Source organism: Canis lupus, chromosome 26, assembly GCF_048164855.1.
Source record: "Canis lupus baileyi chromosome 26, mCanLup2.hap1, whole genome shotgun sequence".
NCBI classification, from domain to species: Eukaryota; Metazoa; Chordata; class Mammalia; order Carnivora; family Canidae; genus Canis; species Canis lupus.
In genome coordinates, this window is record NC_132863.1 from 17,732,881 (window position 1) to 17,751,409 (window position 18,529).

Genomic DNA, 18,529 nt, shown 5'->3' on the forward strand with positions numbered 1-18,529 from the left:
GAGGAAGTCTGTCTTAGCTCAGGCAGCTATAACAAAATACCAGAGACTGGGTGACTTAACAGAAATTTATTTCTCACATTTCTGGAAGCTAGGAAGTCCAATTTCCAGATGCTGGCAGATTTGGTTCTTGGTAAAGGCTCTCTTCCCGAGTTTCAGAGGAACACCTTTTCACGGTGTCCTCACATGGCTGGAAAAGAGGGATCTCTTCTATCTTCCTTTTCTCAAAAGGGAAGTAAGCCCGGGTGGTTCAGCGGTTTAGTGCCCCCTTCAGCCCAGGGCCTGATCCTTGAGACCCGAGATCGAGTCCTACATCTGGCTGCCTGAGAGCCTCTCTCTCTCTCTCTCTCTCTCTCTCTCTCTCTTTCTCATAAATAAATAAAATCTTTTTAAAAAGAAAAATAAGGGAAGTAAACCTATCATAGGGGTCCCACCCTCATGACTTCTTCTAAACCTATTACCTTCCCAAAACACCACCTTTGAATAATGTCACACTAGAGGTTAGGACTTTAACATATGAATAGAGGAGGGGGGTACAATGGCCAGTGGGAGAGTAGAACAATAAAAGAACTTTGAAAAACTAGTTTCTCAATAGGTTAAACATAGATCTACCCTATAACCTCAAAATTCCACTCCTAGATACTTATTCAGTATAAAGGAAAACATATGTTACACAGATAGACACATTTGCTACAATTTGTCAAATGTACATTTAGTATCTTTTCATTTCCCTGTATGTAAATTTTACTTCAATTAAAAAAAATTGAATGTATGCTTGGCTTCTCTCTCTGGTTTCTTCTTTGGCTTCATATGTTTGGACTATTTTGTAGCCATATATCCAGGAAAACCTGACCTAAAGGAGAAAAAAGGTGCATTGGTTGCCAAATTTAACTTGTTGCATGTAGGCCTATTTCTAAAACATTTAAAAATCACTTAATGATGCTTCATTTCTCTGAATCTTGGAAACATGGCACTACACAGAGCTATTCTGCAATAAATATCAGATGATGCACATTAGTGCAGGTATATCTTGACCATCCCAAATGGAAGATAATTGAAACCACTTTATAAACCAAGATTTTTATTTTTAATCGTTGTTGCTTGTCATGATGATCACTATTATATATCCTGGAAATCACTGAAAGGCAAGAAATGTCTTCGCAGAAGCTATGTAGCTCAAAGAAAGCAAAGGCCTAAACGCTGGACTCTTTCATTTTGTAAGTCACAGAGATATATCTTAAACGCATTCATTTTGTTTAAAGCAGGTATTCTAAATAGCTGACACAAAGGCCATTACTGCTTACTTTTGTGCCCATCACAGACCTTACTAGTCAAGCATGGCACTTTTTCCTCTCCAGCCTAAGCATGGCACCAGAATCCTTCCCAGTGTGGCCAACCACCAAATGGTAAAAGGTAGCACATGAATATATATACCCATTTGCCATCCCGGATCTGGACTTTCCCAATGCTCTACTTCATAGTTTGTCTGTGTTATCTCTTCCCGAAATAAAGTGGACCCAGCAGTAGAAAGTGCCTAGAAATCTGGGGCCTTTAACAGATAAGGCAAAAAAAACCTCAGAGAGTTTATGTTCTAAAGCCAGGACCACAGTTCAGCTCCCATACCAAAGCTCTTCACTCTTTCTCCCCAACTACACGCTTCTCCTTATGATACTTCTAAAACTCCTGTTCTGTGTCATCTATTTACTCTTTACACAAAGGCTTCCCTGCCTCTTATCATCCCCAGCACTTTTCTTCCTTTCATTCATCTAAAATGCTCCGTTGACTTTTCATGTCCTCTTGAATGCATTTCTTCTGTTTCTTTCAAGCTCACCAGTACTCTGTGCATAATCCTAATTATCCAAACATTGGTGCCTCCCCTACAATAAAAATCTGCATTAATCCCATCTTTTCTAGTGATAACTTCAATCAAATAAGTCTGCTTATGCTTTTCTCATCACATCCTGCTTAGTTCTCCAAACAGGGCAAACTTTACACCTGATTAAAATAATCAGAGAAAGGCATTGAGTAGATAGGAACTTCATGAGGTCATGGCATCCTTCACCTGACTCAGGCAATATGATACCCAAACCAGGCCAGAAGGAGGATGCTTTGAAAGTAAGGGATACAGAAGACAAACCTTCTGCATAAAGAGCTTTTCAGTTTAGGTAGTGGGAAACTATCTGCTACTTACGAAGGACTTTACCACAATTGTAAAAGATACATTAAAACTAGGAGATCTGCAGAAATTGTAAGATACAAAATGTGTGTACCTCCATAGTTTGAACAGTAACCTACTTATTATGGGATGATACTTTATATAATTCTTTATAAAGACTTCCTATCATTCCAACTGGACTGCTCAGCAATTAGGTTCAATGCTACCTCTTTTCTCCTACCACCATCCCCTTATCCCCACCATTGGGTTCGAAGAACTATGAGAGCAAGGAACATGTGTGTTTTGTTCATTATTGTACCTTCACCTGTCATATATCTGGAAAAATATTGACGCACAATTAATATTTGTGAGATGAATATTACTCGTATCACAGTCCCTTAGTTAACTGTGTCCAAAACAATGTATCCATTCATTCCATAAATTGTACTTACATTGTGCTAGGCACTGTATTGATTAATGGGACCATTGTGATAATCAGAACAGAAACACTGTCCTCATGGATTTTTCAGTCCAGAGTTAGTGAGAAACATTGATGATAGTGATGATGATTGAAGGACTTGAGAGAAGAACAAGATGTCATAAAACAACTAAGAGGAGCACCTAATCCAGAGGGCCTCAGAAGGAGGGAGCTTTTAACAGAGGCACAAAATAAAATAAGAATCAACCAGAAAAAGAGAAAAAGGTGAGGCAGAAGGAGCATCACAGTACAAAAGCCAGGAGGCAAATGAATCCTCATTCACTTTGCAGCAAGCTTCTACTGAATGTGTTTTGACTAATGATGTCACAGAAACAACAGCAAACAAGGGAAACAGTCCTTGCTTTTATGAGGTTTATCCTGTAGTAGAGGAAAGAGGCAAGTAAAAATTACAGTGTGTGCTCCACTGAGGAGTAATATGGATGTTCTGAGAAGTCCAGAGCTTCCAACCCAGACTTGGGAGGATATGGTAGGTCTCCCGTATACAGCTAAGACATAGAACAAGAGCAAGATTATCCAAGAAGATGGAGTAGAGACTTGGCAAGATGCAGGTTCAGAGGAAGACAGATCACAGAAGATTCTGTAAACTATACTGCACCCACTATGGCTGGAACAAAGCATGGAAGGAAGTGGGAAATATGGAAAGGCTGTGGACAGGCTTGAGATAAGTCCATTATAAAGGCCCAGAGAGCATGCTAAGGATTCAGATTGTATCTCTCTATACTACTATTCAGAACTGGATTATAATCTAAGAGATAGAAGAGCATAGTGTTGTTATAAAAAACAACAACAACAACAACAACATTATGTCAAATTTCTGCTTTACCACTCCCTAGCTGCTTATGACAGGTGGTTCTGGGTGAGTTTTTTAATATCTTCATTTTGTTTTCTCGCCTGCAAGTTGAAGATAATGATAGCAATTCTTTCATAAAACAGTTTTGAGTATTAAACAATGATTAAATAAAACACTTAGCTTGGTATACGGACAGTGCTCTTCTTCCTTCTATTTGCTCTTTGTTCTATGACTTCCTGCTTCCTAAGCTTTTCTCAATGGGAAATTTATCATCTCAACCTTTTCTCTTTCAGTACTCTGAAGAGCCTAGTGTCTCCCCAGTGCCTGTCACTACACAGCATCCAAAGGGACATGTGCCAGAACTATTGTTAAACCTGAGATGAGCTCTTACCTATAAAACTGTTGGTGGGGGCTAGAGGGAAAAATAACAAGAGTTGCCGAATATGATATGTGGAACCACTTTCACAGAAATTTGATTTCCCCTGCTGTAACTTAGAAAAAGACAGGATCTGAGATGGCATTTCATTGAGTAGAGAGGTCTCTCTTCTCACAGCATCTAGAGTGCTTTTATTGGTCACAGAACACCAATGTCCTCACCAGGAAAATGTAGCCAGAGACAAGATACAGAGACTCTTCTTTATTAAAATGGCCCACAGATGCACATGATGAGATGAGCACTGGTTGTTACACTATATGTTGGCAAATTGAATTTAAATAAAATATTTAAAAGTAATAATAAATAATAAATAAATAAAATGGCCCACAGATGTGGTCAGCCAATCCCACTGGTGACTGGCAGGATATATAAGTAGGAATGTGAGGGATAGGGAGGCAGACAAAGGTTGATTCTCACTTAGGTCACTTCCAACCTGCTTAACCTTGGTCAATTTGTTGAAACTCTCCAACCCAGGTTCCTTGGCATAAAATATGATTACTAACAAAAACACCTTGCCGGGTCATGGTGAGAATTAACTGAAATAACATAAGACTTACACAAATTGTAAAACTCCACCCAAATAGTAGTAGTTGCTGCTATTTATAGTAAAGGGGTTGGATTAGAAATTGAGGAAGGTAAAAAAAAAAAAAAAGATCCTACACTACATGCTATCAAGTGCCATACACAATATAAGATGGAATCAAATGTTCCTGATTAAAAAGACAATGTATCAGAAAAAGCAAATGAAATTCCATTTACTGTCACTCCATCTTTCCTTCTCTAGGTGGGAAGGAGGCCTTAAAAAATGAAAAGATACCCCAGAGCCAGATAAATATGATAAAATCTTACCCAAAAGGAATTTTGTTTTAACTCACTCAAAGAGAACTTTTTAAAATCATATAGACTCCAGGGAATAAAATATATTCAGTTTTTGTTCAGAGGGCACAGTAGAAGCAGTGTCTCTATTTTTTGTGAAAGTTTTTATGTGATCTTAAGTCACACCCATCATTAATTAGGGCTCAGCCACTTACCATTAGTTTCTAGTTAGTTGAAAATTTCCTAGTTAGTTCCTAAGAATGAGTTACCTGCTGAATTCACTCAGTGCAGAATTCTTGGTCCCAGAATGTCTAGGGAAAGGACCAATCTGTCCACCTACAAGTTCTGAAATTATGGCTTCCCTGATCAAGTAAGGAAGACCAAATTTCCTTCTCAATTATGTAGCCCACATTTCATGGATTGAGAACCACCCATGGAACTTTTTCACTACAGAAGAGGGATAGAAGTTTTGTTTTCTGTTGGAATACTGGCATGGTTGATGTCAGATTTGGAACATGCAGTCTCAAGAGGCTCTTCATCATTATCTGGAACACAGTTACAGATGCTCTATTAATACATCTTCTGAGGGACAACACATCCCAGGATATAAGTGTGTTGAAAATGTGATCTCAACCCTACCAGAAAATGTGGGCAAGAATAACTTTTCAAAATCAATTATCTCCCCATTTCTGCATTCTTTGGTCTGGTCCTGTTGTTAATAGATTTGCCAAAACACTGATGATTCTTCCCATATTTTCAAGGTAAGTATAGATATAAAAATTTAGAAATTTAGAAGAGAACTTTTTTTTTGAGAACTTGCTTTAAAAGGAAAAGAAGAAATCCTTATTTGCAAACTCACTCCTGTCTACTCAATGTCTTTTGACTTTTCAACCAATAGGATTCCATCTCTTCCTCTGAACTCAATTCCTCTCCCCAACCAGCCATACCAACACTCTCTAAACACAGAACTCAGGTCTACGCTTGCCCCCTACCACTCATTTCTCAGCCCCACCTATAACTTGCCTAATTAACTGCTATTTACCTGTATCAGGCAGGTCCCACCTTAAAACCAAATTTTACTCAGTTCAACTCAGTAGTATGTTGGAGCCCACTTATATTGACTTGCAAGAGTTGATTGTTAATTCTCAGGAATTTCACAAGCTAGTTGTTAAACACAGTCATTATTAAAAATTAAATGAACTTACAATTTCTTAAATTATATTAAAATAAAGGCAGTAAATATTCAAAATGCATCCTTTTGCATTAAATGCAGTAAATATTTCAAATGCATTATTTTATTACATTTTACTATTATGTACAATCTTAAAAATATTTACATCTACTGTACCAGTATGGTAGACAATTTAGCTAGCATCTTTCTCCGGTTCTATATCCAACAGTTGAGCCATGATGGACATATAGACTCTACAGAAGTCAGAAAATGCTCTAAGTTTTTTTTATTTTTATTTTTCCAGAGACCCAGTTGTTAAGCATTTACCAGCATAGCACTGCTTCAACTGAAGGCTGAACTAAAGGATCTGATTGTGGTAAGGAAACCAACTGGAGATATTGAAGCCTCTGGAGATTAATAGAGATTACCATTTTAGGCCTGAAGGAGGAAAGGAAGGGAATAATGAGAGCAACTGTCAGGGAAAATGGCCTGCCTGGGCAAGAGCTATAGTCCTAGAGGGACCAGCTACTGACAGAGAACAGCATGGAAGCAGAGAGTATACATGGAGTAAATACTTCCCTCTATCCTCCCACTGCTAATCGTATACCACCAATTGAAACATCAAGAATCTTGCCATCTCAGAAGCCTGGGCACAGCAGTCCACAGTATCATAGATTAGGTTCACCAGAGAGGATCTAGTGCTGATATGATCATTCAAGCTCTCTCAAGTTGGGGGGTGGGCAGGCTGTCTTTACACCCTGGTAATGATCAGTGATTGGACACAGGCTACTCCTAGAAGGAGGCGTGATGTGTGGGAGGCAGTTTTCTTCAGGAGATGTAATACCTGAAGAGGGCTAACACCTGAGGTTTGTCTTCCAGCAGCTGACGGAATAAGCCTTTCACTCCTGAAATGGGAATCTGGTTGATATATAAAGTATCCACCATGGCAGGGATCAGCTTCCTAGGCAAAAAAGAGTGCAGAATGGATCCGGGAGCAGTGGAAAGAGGAATAAGTAATAACCACACAAACTCTTCAAAACCTGGCATGTGAATCAGCCCCTTTCAGAAGCAGGTCTGTCACTCCTGCTCCGTGTAGCTCCATAGTCCTTATGCAAAGATTTATATAGCTTTCCCAGCAGACAATATTAAACCAGTCTGTTTAGTAGTCTACCTCTTGTAAGCTCCGTGGCCACAGATTTTACCTTATCTATCCTAATTCCAAGTCTGATGATAGTTTCAACCCAGAACTCCATAGATGCTCAATAAAATTACTTGCTGAATGGTAAGCAATTAATAAAGATTAACAGGCCCATCTTTCATAATAACAGATATCTCAGGTGAAAAATAAAGTTATCCAGGGGAGGAGAAACCAAACTTCTCTGTGAAAAAAAAAAAAATTACCCTTATGACAATACTATATGGCATATTTCTATCAAATCATCATTGCTGATATGTCCCTGGAAAGTTTTCAATTGGGTAGCAAGTTTGATTTGTATCTACAGCTATCAACTGATTGAGTCATCAAGGTATATGTAACGGTGGGCGGGGGCAGCAAGAGGGAATCAATTCAGTGAAAATAATTACATTTTTAGGATGAAGTGGGGAAGGAGGGAAGGAAAATCAAGCATGGACAGTGCTGCGATGTGGCACCAACATGACAAGGATGAGTTTGAGTCTAGGCACCAGACTACTAAAGGCTTCCTCTGAGTTTCCCCTCCAAGGAGACAGAAACAAAACATTCGGGGTGGCAGGTAGCCTATGAGTGTCTCTCTTGTCCAGTTGGCTTGTCAGTTCTGGCATCATCAAAATACATGGGCCACCATGGTCACCTTCGTGTCACCATGCTCCTCTTTCATTACCTTCTGAAGCATGAATGGTGGTTTTCTTTCTTTCTTTCCTTTCTTTCTCTTCTTTCTTTTTCCTCTCTTTCTCTTTCTTTTCTTTCCCTTCTTTCTTTCTCTCCTCTCTCTCCCTTCCTTCCTTTTCTTGGCCTAATGTGAGATGCAAAATTGTTGTTCCTGTAGTCACATATTTGAAAAAAATACATTCAGCTGGCTTTTGGCACTGCTTAAGTTTCTAGGGAATTAAGCTGAATATTCCAGGCAACAGTGGAATCTACTAAGTTATTTGGAACCTATATTTGCAAGGAAATACAGGAGTTAGAAGAAGTAGAAAAAACTGAAAACTTGAATTGATTGGTGAAATGAATAGAGAATAGTTGAAATAGAAAAATCCATGTTGAAGAGTGTTTTCTACATATGTGTGATTCATTTGTGAAAATATCAGCTTTTATTACACAACCATACATGTCGTTTAATCTTCATGACAACCCGGAGAAGTAAAACCATTCTTACTACCATTTTATAGATTAAAAAACAGAAGCTTTGAGAAGTTAAGTGATTTGTCTAAGGTAATAAGTACAGCTGAGGTTCAAATCCATGTTTGATCTCACTCAGGGGAGCAAATGAGAGGACAACTAGGATAACTTGTAACATATAGTGGCACATGGTTGCATGATTAGCACTGAAGTCCAAGGAGGGGTTGGGTGAGTGGTATATGACCTAAAACAAAAAGACTGTCATAGTCTGGAATAAACATCCCCTCCTCCACCCAAGCAGGATAAGGGAAAGTTCTAACAAAGACAAAAAAAAAAAAAAAAAAAAAAAAAAAAAAAAAAAAAAACACTACCCTGCAGTCCTTAGCTTGATTGGTCATAGTTTTAATGGTATTTATGAGAAACCCAGAGAGGACACAGGGTCGATAATCATCAAATAGTAAGTTTGATGAGACTAATTTTCCATCCTCGTGTCTCTATAAAGAGAGAACTCTGCCCCTTTTTCATTAGGACAACCCCAAACCCTGCAGGAGAGAAACTTCCCTCCCAAGTGCATTCCCTAATCAGAGACTGGAAGTTTCTTGGGGGCATGGCAGGATTACTCTGCTTAAAAACACCATTGCCTACCCCTTTCTTCTTTCACCACCTGTCTCTGATTGAGCACTTTGGAAAGATACTTTTAGAAAGAATGAGAATTTTAAGAGGCAATATATAATGCAAAAAAATCCCAAGGAACTTCTGAACAACATAGCCCAATATCACCCTGGGATGGTAGTAAATCAACTGATTATTTTTAATATATAATGGCTAATAATATTGTACAGTTACACACATCAGGCACTATGCTGAGCATATTGCAGATACAATCTCATTGAGTTCCCATAACAGGCCTATTTATAGAGAAGATGCCCAAGATGCCAAGATTACATAGCTCTGAGGAACCAGAAACAATTGTAATTTTAAAGCCCATATTCAAAATCAGTAAATTGTGTGGTCTCCTGGAAGCTAATAGAAGATCTAGAAGCAGGAAAAGTGGAAGACAATAATGATTCCACAAAGCAGGACATGACAATAAAAAGTGAGTTTCTAGTCCATATAGTAAAAGATCTATATGCCCCTAAAATGTTAAAGTCAGTTCTTTTAACACAGCTGTATATCATGCTGGCCAATAAACTAACACATCAGAGAACTTTTTTTAAAGATTTTATTTATTTACTCATGAGAGACACAGAGAGAGGCAGAGACATAGGCAGAGGGAGAAGCAGGCTCCCCGAGAGGAGCCGGATGTGGGGCTGGATCCCCAGGACTCCAGGATCATGTCCTGAGCCGAAAGCAGATGCTCAACTGCTGAGCCACCCAGGCGTTCCTCAGAGAACATTTAAAACAAAAATCATTTCCAACTTTGGAACATGGATCTGCCACTGGAAATTCCAAATGATATTGGTCTTTGGTTAATTCCAAGGAGGGTTTGAGCCCACAGGAACTCTCTAACACCCTATAAAGGGAAGTAGCCTAGAGACATTACAACAGGAAGTCAAATAGGATGAAAGCTTTTCCTTAGATAACCTAAAAATGAATGAACCACGTGTAGTTTAAAGTGAAGTTAAAAAAAGAAAATCACACACTTTTGGGTTTGTAAAGAAGCATATGATAACTCAATATTTTGACATTTTGTCCAAACTCAAAGTACCAGAAGCCATCTCATATTCACAATGTTAAGGTGAAAATAGTGCCTCAATTTGGACTGTGCATATTGTTTTAGGTTTTCAATGCTTAATAATAAATAATCAAAATGATTCACCATTGTTAATATTCTGAGACTAATGAATAAAGTAATAAATCTACATCCTGTAATAGATCTGTGGGAATGCTTCTGTCATACAGGAAAATTTATGACCAAGTATAAATCCCAAACATAATTTACTATATAATCTCAGTATATTCATCACTATAAGAGAAAATATGGATTATTAATGATGTTCTTTTGAGTCACGGAGCAACAAACTCTTTACTCAGAAACAAATCAGTAAAATGCTAGCACTTAATGACTTTAATTCAGAAGTTAACTTTGGTATTTTTTATTTTTAAAAAAATCAAACCAGCATTTTGGGTTTAGTGAATCTAAATCCAGACTTCTCCTATAAAATCAAACCGTTTACCTACAGCCAAAGCAAACTCTTTATTTAAAAGAACATAGTAAATTTGCTAAGACCTTCTCTTTAAAGCAAATCTAACACACCCTCTGAGTTTTAGCAAGAATTCTAGCATGTAAGCTATAAAACAGAATCATTTTAAGAGTTGCTTCTTTTGTATGGGATGGTAATAATATCCTCTCCTTGCAGAATCTCACCACACACAATTTCAAAGGCAGGAAGAAAAAGGGAATACCTGAACAGCTAATTACAGAGCTGGATAGTTACATGATAAAGCATTAGAATAAATGAGATAGATAAATTATCAGAGAGCAGGGCTGAAGACTGATGAACCATATTTAGTACACTAATCCCAAGTGTTTATTTTGCATTCTTCTGGCCTTTAAAGATGACAAGTTGTGATCAATCACTTCCCTTGAAGGCTGGCTGCTTTCCTGCCCTAGCATTTAATTTTTGTTTGATGTTCTTCACTTTGTGTCAATGTATGAACTACTGTTAAGAAATAGAGCAGTGATTAAAATAATTCATCCATCTGCTTATAATTAAAGACCAAGTTAAATGTAATGACAACTTTATCTAGCAAGCTAGCTATCATCTAGAAGGGAGATTGGCCCCTTAACAATCTCTCCAGCAGATGAATATTCTAGTTAGTAGTAGCTCAAAATTTTCCCTTCAAAGAATAGAGATTTTAATCAGTGATGTCACTGGATAAGTGAAATGGGAGGAGATACAGAAATGTCTTTCTTTTCTGCACTAGAAAAAAATCAAATATCTTGGTGACTAGCTCAAGATTAGAGAAGTAGCTTTTAAATTAATAGTTTTAAATTAGTCACAAAGAGGAGAAGCCAGTGGAAAAAAGAAAGTGCCAAAATTAATTAGAAAAAAAAATGAGACCAGCTTTATGGTGAGATAATTGCTAAATACATGGCTATTTTAGAATAAAGAACAAATATCCTAGAGTGCTTTTTAATTTATTTCCTTCCTAGAGTAAACAGAACATTCTAGTTATATTTTTAAATAAATTTTTAAACACAAAATTTGGGAGGGGTGGTGAAACTAAAATATTCACTCATATTTCCCTTACCCTGAAAATAAATTACTGATTCATTTTTTAATTTTCTCAACAAGATATATTTACATACATGAATCTATTATAAAATTGGAGCCACATTGTCACATACTGTTTTAAAAGCTGCTTTTTTCATATAGTAACACATTATGCGTACTTCCAGGATATTTAAAGGATTTTAAAAACCAAGCCAGCAATTTTATATTCAATAGAATATGAAAACCAAAATCTGATCTCAAATGCCCTTTGATCATTCTCTGATAAGTACAATTTGGCTAGCTACTGAAAGAGCAAAATTAAAATGCCATAAAAATATATCCAGAAGAATATTTTGACTTTTTTTCATAATAATAATTGACCATCATAAATTTAATAGATGGTGCACAAGTAAATGGCTCATAAATAGCTTCATTCAAATGACTTTGCAAAGCCATTTGAGCAAAATGTTTTAGATTTTAAATTCACTTTTCTATTTAAGATGATCCTTGAAAGCACATCTTCTGGTGACCAGGAAATCCAAACTTGGGAAACCCACTAGGAAATATTCTAGTTTAATTCTTAAAAAGAATAATTATAAGGGTTTTTTTTTTTTTCAGAAAAGTAAAAGCTAAAAGTACTTGGATAAAATAATTATGGTGAAATCATGTCTTATATACTGCATCTGCATCAAACTTGATAGGTAACTAAGAAATGTTTATTGATGATTAAAAATCTGCCTAATGGGGTACTTGGGCGGCTCAGTCAGTTGAGCATCTGACTCCTGGTTTCAGCTCAGGTCCTGGTCTCTGGGTCATGAGATCAAGCTCCACATTGGGCTCTCTCCCTCTCCCTCTATCCTTTCCCCCTGCACATGCTCTCTCAAAATAAATAAATAATTTTTTTAAACCTGCTTTATTTTTGCTTCCATGTGTTTTCTGCTAATGCATAGAGGCTAATGTAAGTTGTCTCCAAGAACTTAGAAATAACTGGTCTTCTTTGGAGATAAATATAAGAACTGCATACTATGAGATAATTCATAGATATATCAAGTTACATGATTGGCTTTCTGGCCAATAGGTTTGACTATAACCAGGTGGACACATTAACACATTCAAAAAGTGAATGAATGTATCCATCGAAGTAGGGACTAATGAAACTGGAAAGTTTATTGACAGCACCCAGCTGTGTCAAAGCACAGTCCAAGAGAGAAGGCTTAGCCAATGGAGTTTGGTATGTTTCTAACCCCAATGGTCAAGTTACTCCTGGGGCAGAAATGGACGCAACATGAAGTCAACAGACTTAGTTATATCTGGTACTATTGGCAAAGCTAGTTGTGTTATATACTGGAGGCATCAGACCACCTTGGACCACTGCTACCAATCATTTGTTCTTCTAGTCCCCCTTGTTCTGATGACCTATTCCCCAGACAATTTCCAAGTCAGTCAGTTACAGAGAAAGAGAGGAAACTGACCCTATGAACATGAGCATTTCTGGTTATTGCAGTGATTTCCTGTAGGAAATTAAGAAGGGCAGGAACCTCATAGCTTGATGATAGAGGAAAAATGAGCTGGTTGTAAATCTCCACTGTCCTGGTCCATGTGACAGCTCCATTTCTCACCATGGATAAATAAATTATCACTCTTAGCTTCATGAGTTTTTAGTAATGAAGAATCAGTGTCTTGAAGCCTGATGTTCTCTGAATAGATAGGATATGAGGTCATTCAGAGGCCTAGGCAGCCTCCCCTGGGAGGCATCTGACCTCACTTCATTATCTCTCATCTAATATCAACACATATAGATGCATATGGAGACCAAGTGGCAGTGATGAAATGAGCTTCTTGAGAAAATCAAATAGGACCAGAATCAGGGGATTTTAAGAGACCTCCAGCATTAAAATTGGAGCATTTTTAATCATATATGAGTTATTCTCTCTTCCAGTTACAAGGTGGAGGGATAAAATTGAAACCATGAATACATTTTAGGTTTCAAGTTTTGTAAACCACCAATATGTTCTGGCACTGAAAGTACCGGCAGGCTTTTCAATACTCACAGGTAAAAGTTCGCACCTGACTCATGGGGAGCAAGTGGGGGCCCTAGGCAGAAGCTGAAATTTCCCCAAGAAGCTAGATATATATTGGCTGTGGAGACCCAGAAGGAGAGTTGCCATAGTTGCATGGAGGAAACGGGATGCACAGCAAATTGGACCACCCTAAGTGTCAAGGCAACACTGAGGGCTTCTTAGGAATAGGTCAAGGACACTCCATGGGTGTACAGAGACCTGAACCCAAGATAGAGACAGCAATCACTTTCCAAGTTTCCACTGCTAAGAAGCAACAGAGCTGCTCCAGGCCACACGGGATGCTCTGTGTCCTTTGAGGAGAAAGACAGGAGAATGAGTTGAGTTGGTGAAAATACCACCTTGCTATCCTCATTCCTTCTTTGGCCCACCTCAAATACTGAGTTCCAGTATGAATTCAGGGAGATTCAAAGGCTCCCCTGAGGATCATGAAACTATACTCCTTCTGTCTACCAAAACTTCCCACTCGCAGGCCTCGTTCTCCAGTTTAAAACTATGAATCTTAAAATGTTAATGTTTTAAGGCTGGATTCAAATTTAACCTGGTATCTTCAACATGGAACTTTAGGGGAATGAAGGTTGGCAGCTTACTAGAGTGGAATTTGGTAAGTGATAGAAGACTTCTTGTCAGTTGATGGCTTCAGGGAAAGGGGAATTGCTCTGTCAAGGAGGAGTAGAAAGCAGCCCCCCAAAATCACCAGACACTGGTCTCTCCTTCACAGTGCTGTGAAGAGCATCCTACTTAACACTCTGATTCCATTTTAGAAAATGGAATTCTGATTCCATTTTCTAGAATATCTTGTGACAGAAGGTCCAGTAGTTCTTATTTTTCTTCTGGTTAAGGCTACAATATAATGATATTCAATAATAATACTAATCTTTCCTAGTTGCACAATGAGTATTTTGTTACTGTTCTTCATGTAGTAGAACAAAATGCTAAAATATTTTGGAATGGTTTCAGTTTGTTATAATTATTGCTCACCCTAAGAGCTTGGAGAGATGCAGGTGACAAGATCAAACTTGTTTACACTTAGACTCAGCCAGGTTTAAACCAAAGTCCCCAAAGATGAAAGGCTAGTGCCTCAATGCCTTGTTCGGTTTCAAAGACCCATAGAGAGATGTCCAATCATTTTTTAACGTAAAAGCAGTGTATAAAAGGAAATAATTTTAAATTTTGAGCCATGTGAGAAATGCACAGAAATAAGTAGTTACCTTTTTTTTTGTCCAAATCAATCATTTCAATAACAAGCACAGAAGTACCAATCCAACACAAAAGTGGATCTTCCCCATCAGAGTTTTCAACATAACAGATTGTCTCCTTTCTTACCTCAAAAAAGTTAACTCCATTTTCCCAAATGCTCACCAATAATAGCAACTAAATCAGAAGTTTTTAAAGGGATAATAAAATCTGGGATGCCTGGGTGGCTCAGAGATTGAGCATCTGCCTTTGGCTCAGGGATGGAGTCCCACATTGGGCTCCTGTCAGGGAGCCTGCTTCTCCCTCTGCCTGTATCTTTTTCTCTCTGTGTGTCTTTCATGAATAAATAAATAAAATCTTTTTTAAAAAAAAGGATAATAAAATCTTAACCCAACATAAGCCCTGTTTAAGTTCATTTTTAATGATAGTGTGCTCTCTATTTCTGATAACACTAAACTGAAGTTCGGCTAATGTCCAGAATGGGGAGAAACGATGGGCCCACACATGAATTATACTTCTATTTATATTCCCATCCCAAAGCTATGATTTAAGCAGGGAGTTCTGCCTTAATCTCAGACACTTAATAAATAAAAGTTGCTTTTATTTCTCAAGTAAGTTTGAATCTCTTGGGTTTGGCAGAAAGTCAAGCTTACCAAGTATTTTTATATAGAATCATCTCAAATCCTACAAAAGGTATAATTAGACAATCAAATAAAGGCATATGAGAACATCTGGGCAATTTGTTAACTAGTTGATATTTAGCCCTCCAGTTATAATACAGATTTTAGATGATACATATTTTATAACTAGGACATGTTAATACTGCACTACAGTATGTAATGTTATGAGTTTGAAAGATAGGTGCACCTGGCTGGCTCAGTCAGTGGAGCTTGAGACTCTTGATCTCAGGGTTGTGAGTTCAAGCCCCACCATAAGTATAGAGATTATCTAAAAATAAAATCTTAACAAAAATAGAGTTTGAAAGATAAATAAAAAGATTGCATACCCTTATATTCTTTTATCACTAAAAAAACTGTTATGTTAAAAAAAAACTCAACAAGCTGTCCTCATTATTGTTTCCTATCTCTTCCAAAATTAGGCTAAATAGTATTAGATAGATTTGAATAAGTTTACAGATAAACATATAGATCTGAATCTCTGAACCTAACAACTTCAACCATTTTTATGAGCCTGTCAATATACCCAGATACTCAAATAAGATATGACTTCCTGATGCCTAAACACAAGATATATACATGCAGAAAATAAAGGGCAAAAATGTCATCAAGAGATGACATAGATCATGGCAGGACCTGATCCATAAGGTATAACTGGAAAGTTGAAAACGGTTTGTATTTTTAAAGACTGGATGATTAGAAATTTAGGGTGTTATTTATGCACATTCATTGGCACTTCCTAAACAATTTAAACTTTACATTCCAAGTTAGAAAGGCAGCTATATAAGGAGACTTTTGAATCTCAAGAAGAGATTTCAAAATCTCCTTGGTCTCAGTCATAGAATCAAGGCAACACTGTATTAGATTATTCCCTCAGGCTAAAGCCAATGAACCTGAACTGTGCTGTTTAAAGCACAGACTAAAATCAGCCAATTCAAATGCATGTGTAATGCAGTGATGGCTAACCTCAAGAGATATGGGATGGCAAGGGGAGTATCACTGAGGCTTCCCTCAGAGCCACCTTTGTGGACATGACATGTGCAGTCACCTAGGGTCCCACATGCAGAAGGGCCTTGCACTTGGTTTAATGCTCTGTCATCACCATCGTGAAATCCATCTTTGTCTCTGAACCTGTGTTTTGTCAGTGAAATCTGATAAGACAATGGAGTGTGCATGTGGAAAGAGGAAACAGGCCAGGCAGCTGTGCATACACACACAGGACCAAGCCCCTGGGGACAGGAGCCATAGTGTGCTGTGCTATTGGCCTGGCCTGCTGGTATACATATACACATGTCTAGGACAGTCTGTGATCCTGAGAGCTGGCAGGGGGCAGCTGGGCTGAAACCTGGGCCCAAATTGTTGGTGACAGCAGCAGAAGCAGTGGTGGCAGAGGTCATAAGTAGAAAGAGATGAGGCACTCTAATGTGGAACAGCACTGGGACCCTTAGTGGGAAGCCAGCTCATGTCATGGTTTACCCTTTGAGCCCAACCCTGAGGTACTGGTGTAAATAACCGCCTCTCCAGCCTGAGGGATAGAATAACCAGTCATCTGGCAATAAATTTTGTCAATAAACAATTACAAAAAGTACACACAGACATTACACAATAAAGTACATCAGGGAGTTGTATCTTCAATAGATACAGCTAATTTTGAAAATTACTTATAACATTAAAAAATAAATATTCACAGCCTTAGAAATAGAAATTAAATGTAAAGATTGCCACATTTAATGAAAAGAACACTATTTTCACACATGAAGCTTCAGACAAATTTTTAACAAGGAATATAATTTTCTAATTTTTTCATAAAATTGTAGATGCACCCTCCCTGGCTACATGAAGCTCAGCCACCATCATGAATGACCCAGTAACTATCTGGACCAGGAAGTTCATAATTAACCAACTACTTCAGTGGAAACAAAGGTCACTGATATTCTTCACCCCAGAAAGGCAACAGTATCAAGAGAGAAATTTGGGGAAAAATTAGCCAAAATGTACAAGACCACACCAAATGTCATCTTTGTAGTTAGATTCAGAACCCATTTAGGTGGTGGCAAAACAACTGGCTTTGGCATGATTTATGATTCCTTGGGCTATGAAATAAAAATAAAAGAACCCAAACATAGACTTGCAGGGCATGGCCTGAAAAAAGAAAAAGTCCTCAAGAAAACAGCAAAAGGAATGCAAGAATAGAAAAAAGAAAGGAAGACTGCAAAAGCCAATGTTGGTGTTGGCAAAAAGTGAGCTAGAGATTGGATAACAGAAGGAGTAAAGATTCTGCAGTAACTTTATCTGTGGTGATTGCGCAGATTTTTCATGAGAGGATTAATAAACTAAGAACTTTTTAAAAAAGAAAAAAATCATAGATGCAGTAACAGAAGGTATAAAAAGGCATTTTGAATTATAAACAAATCACTAAGTTGCTTTCTTGTACAGCCTCAAGTTCAGGAAATAGCAGAGAAACCACTAAAATGCCATTGTATATATTTTCAGTTGAAGTTAAACTGATTTGTACAAAGAGTTAGATCTACTAAGAAAAAATATTTTTTTAAGAATCATCAGCTAAAGATGCACAGAAATACATACTTCAAAATACTTTATCAGAAGTTATCCCAATATTGTCACAGCATTAAATACCCTTAACAGGTCCAACAAAATATCCTTCTCAAAATGAAAAATTATCAAAAAATTATTTGCAATCTTGCATTTGCTCACAGTAACTAATGTTCCTTTCAATGATATCAACTGTAAGTTAAAATTTAGAAGTATAAATTTTGATGACTCAAATGAATTTGCAGAAAAGTTAGAGAAGTGTTATGTTCAGTAAGAATGCCACATTAATAAAATGCTATTATCTATTGTATTACATAAAAGTATGACACCTATATTAGTTTCCCAGGGCTGCCATGAAAAATTACCCTGGGCATGCATGTCTGTTGGAATTTTATATTTAAGCTTCCTACTCAATTCAAGAAACTTCATCATTCCTTCAGATTCACACTGTGAGTTTGGTGCCTGCCTGCACTTCTACCTTGAGGCATTTTTAGTCCAGAAGCAAGCAGGAATAAGCTGCCAAAATTCACTTAGTCCAATTGAGATATGGTTAGGGATAATAATAGCTAAGAGAGATGCTCCCGGAGTACAGGATTAGACAGTCTGGAGGACAAGGAACAAGCAG

The 18,529-nt window shown here is 37.5% G+C and overlaps 1 long non-coding RNA gene across 1 annotated transcript; it reads left to right on the forward strand.

Moving 5' to 3' along the window:
• The first annotated feature begins 2,808 nt into the window (after positions 1 to 2,808).
• LOC140617853 (uncharacterized) lies at positions 2,809 to 18,228 on the forward strand. The gene is made up of 3 exons (XR_012018008.1): positions 2,809 to 3,117; positions 6,169 to 6,240; positions 17,169 to 18,228. It is a non-coding gene; the product is annotated as an uncharacterized lncRNA (long non-coding RNA).
• The last annotated feature ends 301 nt before the right edge of the window (positions 18,229 to 18,529 follow it).